Below are 5,173 nucleotides of genomic sequence, written 5' to 3' on the forward strand. Positions count from 1 at the left end.
GTTGATTTTTTTAAATTATCTCTGAGTAGTTGCCATTGAATGGAGCAGTTTATGAATACAATATATCTTGATCAAAGTCACCCTTTTCAACATTCTCACTTATCTCTCCCCTGCCCCTGCCTTCACTATTCTTAGTATTGAAGGCTATACATTGGATTCTTTACTACATCTTCCACCTGTTCCCTTCATTTCGCTTCTCTTTCCCCTTTAACCCACTTCACCTCTTTCAAGTACCCATACCATGGTGTCTTATTAAACTAAACTTTGACTTTGCCTTTCTAAAATTTACACTATTTGCATCTACCATATTTCAGTTAATATAGTGGTGTACACTTGCATACTACCCAATGCATTGGTTTATAAGGAAAATTTAGCTTACATGTAAGTTAAATCTAGCTTCCACAGATAAGGGTCTCTCTGGGCCTGACTTACTTTACTCAGTGTTGTTTTGATTTGTATTTCTTTCATGGTCAAAGATATCGCGCACTTCTTCATGTGTCTATTGACCATTTTTACTTTTCCTTCTTCTAAATCTCTACTTAGCTTTTTTACTCATTTTTAAACTGGAGTATTAATTATTAGGGGGTTTAGTTTCTTGAGCTCCTTGAAAGTATTTTGAGTTCTTGTCGGATGTAGCTGGCAAAGATCTTCACCCATTCTGTAGGCTGTCCTTATAGCTTAGTAACTATGTCCTTCACTGTGGAGAAACTGTTTAGCTTAATGCAATTTCATTTCTTGATTCTCCTGTTTGCTGAACTGGAATTTTACTCAAGAAGTTCCTGCCTATGCTGGTAACTTTTATTATTTATCTTAATCCTTCCTGTCCTGGTTTCAACATTTCAGGTCTTACTTTAAAGTCATTGAACCATTTTGAGTTACTATTAGTACAAGATGACAAATAGAGATCCAGGTTCAGTCTTCTACATATAGATGCCACTTTTCCCATTTGTGGGTGAGACTGACTTTTAGACTCTCTTGTCTATTAGTAAGTGTTGTAAGTATCTATATTTAGAGTCTTCTACTCTGTTCCACTAGTTTTCAAGCCTATTTTTGTGCCAGCACCAAACTGTTTTGTTACTATAGCTTTGTAGCGAAGTTTAAATCTGAAATTATGATACTTCTGGTATTACTTTTCCCCTCCAAATACTGCTTTTGTGATTCAGGGCCTTTTGTGTTTCCATATGAACTTTTGGATTGACATCCTTGTCTCATTGAAGAATGACACTAGGATTTTGATAGGTACCACATTGAATTTGTGCATGACCTTTGTCAGCATAGCCATTTTCACAGCATTAATTTTGCCAATCCATAAACAGGGGAGGTCTTTCTACTTCCTGATGTTTTCTTCAGTTTCTTTTTACAAATTTTAATAGTTTTCATTGTAGAAGTACTTTATTTCCTGGGTTAGGCTTATTCCTAAGTATGTTTTTGATTCTATTGAAAATGAAATTGTTTTTCTAATTTCCTTATCTGTATTGTTGGTATACAGAAAAAGAATTGAATTTTTGGTGGGTAAATTGATTTGGGGAGCATGTAAGAGGAATTTTCATAATTAGTATAGCAGAGAAGTAAGCAGGTAAGGTTGGACACTACCATTTTGCATCAAAGTGGATCATTTGAAATCACCTCCACTTGATCTGTGATATCAAAACCTAAAGTACTTAGTGATGGAAGGACAAAACAAAGGAGAGGATAACAATGTTCAACAAGAAATGTACTCATTACCTTACTAGTGTAAGTTTAACCACTCTGTACAGCATCTTTACAATAAAATGAAATTTAGAAGAAAAGTGCTTAGGTATTTTTGAGTGAAGGAGGAAGGCTGGGGGTAATAGTTTTGAAATGAGAAAAACAGTAGAATAATATAAAAGCCTTTCTTTCTTTCTTACAAAAGTGTAAGAAAAACAGAAACTCTAGGATTTCAAAATTTATTTTTCCTAATGTGCATGATTGTGGAATGTCTACGATATGTCAATCATAGTGCGACCCCCCCATTCCCAAGGACAGATAAATGAACAAATGAGCCAAAAGGCAAAGAAAACATAAATAGTAACAAAGAAAAATCTATATTAATTGCATCATTGTTTACCATAGCCAAGATCAACCCAGATACCCTTTTGTGGATGAATGGATCAAGAAGTATGGCTGCTGGCTTCCCTCATTTCCAGTAACTAGAATGTGTCTATAAATTTACAAATAAACACATTAGATGCCAAAAAAATATACTGACACATGATAAATTATACAGATTTCTCTGACTTATGTAACTGTAACTCCTCTCTATATCACCTCCCTTACAATAACAAAAATTTTAAAAAATGTATAGAGGTTTCTAGGCATTCACAACATGGAGTGAGACAAAGGAGAATATTTTTAGGAAAGGATCACAAAGGCACAATAGCTATGTGCATCTGATTACATAGAACAATATTTATTGAAACAAACTCCAGGATATAGAAAAAAGAGAGTTTCTTTTCTCTATCTGTCATTCTAATGGAGGGCTTGTATGCTCTACCTTTATGTACTGGGTTATAACAAGGAAAAGGTAACTATAAATCATGGACAGAATATTAGTGTGATTCAAGGAAGTGTTTGTGGAGACGCATTTATTGTCAATATTTGTAAATCAAAATCAGGGACAAAACTAACTGCCTACCACCATAAATGTCTCACCTAACACATTTAATTCTACTTGCTGAGAACACAACAAGCATTTAATGGCAAACAGGCTGACAGCTTTGGTGGTTCAGTCCCAGGTTTGGACCTTAGTGACTTTGTACTGAGTTTTAAAAACACAGTGAATCCTTGAGAAGCTCCAAACCCCAACTTTGGGAAGATGGATGAGGCATGAAGACAAAGGGTTTACTTAAAGTCCAGGAAAAGGCTGACCAGCTCCTGTTACTGACATGTATGCCCCCATTATCTCTCAGTACACATTTCAAGGCAATAATTCTTCGTGTTTGAAAGATGAGGAATGTTTAGAGCAGTATCAATAAGAACCCATCTCACTGGGTTCATTCTCATTGCATAGCTTTTGGAACACTTGCCCATCTGCAACTTACCCACAAGGTTCCTCCCACAGGGCTTCATATAAGGTGTTGGTCCAAAATGTTTTCTTGAGTAAATCACGTGAACACAAGACATTGCAAGTTTTTCCAGAATTTTATTGCCACAAAATTACATACTTAATTATCATGAGCTGGCAACTTTAAACAATAGGACTTGATTTATTCATTTTGGAGAGTACTAGTGTTTGAATCCAAGAACTCATATTTGCTGGGCAGGTGATCTACCACTTGAGCCATGCCCCTTATTGACTTTAGTTATTTTTTTTTTCAACTAAGGGCTCAGGTTTTTTACCTGGGAATTGGCCTGAGGTCATAATCCTCCAATCTCTCCCTCTCTCCTAGTAGATTACAGTTGTATAAAACCACAGCCGTCCCATTGGTTAATAGTGGTCATGTTAATATTTTGCCCTGGCCGTCCTTGAACTATGATTTTCCTGATATCCCCTTGAACTATGATTTTCTTATATCCCCCTTCTATAATCCCAAGTGGCTTGGATTATAGACATCTACTATCACATTGGCCCTGACATGACCTTTAAGTAGAATTATTTGGCCTTGTTTGATAGATTTGTTCATTTGTATCATCTATAACATATTTGGAAGCTGTTCAATGTAAAAAGAACACAATCTGCACAGCAGCATGAACTGGCAACATATCGAGTCAATATTTTTAATTTGGAGTCTTCAGTGTAATGTAGTAAGTTAAAATTCATATAATTAAGAAAATACCTTTCTCTACTTCTTACACTGCTCAAAGATTCTACTAGGACCTACAAATAGATAATTTTCTAAACTATTTTATTGTGAGACCCTTCTTAGGAAGATCATAGAAACATCTTGAACTTGTAAGTAATGGAAAAGCTGAGAAAACTGTTAGGTGAAATTTTTCTAGTGACATTTATTTCAAGAGAGCAGTTATTATCTGGCTCAATTTAGTGTAGACCATTTGAGAGTGGTATTATAAATTGAATGCAAAACAAGCAGCCCTTGTAGGAATCAAGCCAATGACTTAGAGCACTGTTATAAAAAGAGCATGTGGCATGTGTAGAGGGCATCACCAAGTGTCAAAAACAATTTACAGAACAGTCAGCATCCCCAGAGCTCTGGCTTTCAATGACATTTCTATTGACACTTTCTACTTCCTATGAGCTCACTATAAGCTGACCGATAATTCTTACTTAAAAAGAAAAATAACTCCCACCCTCCCCTACTGCCTACCTCTGGCATGGGAGTAATTAATTTCCCCTAGTTAAATTCCACCTGTGAGACATCATAAGTAGAGTCTGTTGGTGAAGAGTGAAATGAAAATCAAAACAAGAATAACAAAAAGAACAAAGGACAAAAGTAAAACACCAAAACAATAATATCAATAATCAAGCATTTTGGTCTTCACTACAGATTCTCTGGGCATTGAAAAAGAGGAACAAAAGATTCTGTCTGGTCTTTTGGCCCAGAGAACTAGTAGAGAGATCTGTAATAATCGTGCTTGGAAGAAAATGCCATTTTGCCTTCAGGCACAGTATCAAAGGCTAAAGGTCACTTTGTAGTATCTGCATTCCCAAAAATTTTACCTACCAAGCTATCTATCCATTATCATGTTTTGTATTTTCAGGCTCAAATTATTGAGAAAAAAATTTAAACCAGGGCACCAATGGCTCAAGCCTGTAATCCTGGCTACTCAGAATGCTGGGATCTGAGGATCAGCCTGGTTAGGAATGTCCAAGAGACTCTCATCTCCAATTACTTACCAAAAAGCTGTAAGTGGAGCTGTGGCTCAAGTGGTAGAGTACTAGCCATGAGTAAAAATGCTCAGGGACAGTACCCAGTCCCTGGGTACAAAAATAAATAAAAAATAAAACTTCTACCACTAGAAAAAAGTAAAAATCTAGTACAATGTATTGAAATATACTTTGACATAAATCTGTTTCTCTGTCTTTCTCTTTTTCTTGTACATTCACACACTACATACATAGAGAAAACACAAATTTCATCTAGTTGATATTCTATTTGGGCAATCAGGTATATTTTCTGATGTTTATGGCACAGTAAACGTACTTGATTGTAAAGGTAAAGACAGTTGAATAAATTTGTGTTACAATTATATC

The sequence above is a fragment of the Dipodomys merriami genome, unplaced genomic scaffold, assembly GCF_024711535.1.
Source record: "Dipodomys merriami isolate MVZ:Mamm:240054 unplaced genomic scaffold, mDipMer1.0.p SCAF_15, whole genome shotgun sequence".
Lineage (NCBI taxonomy): Eukaryota > Metazoa > Chordata > Mammalia > Rodentia > Heteromyidae > Dipodomys > Dipodomys merriami.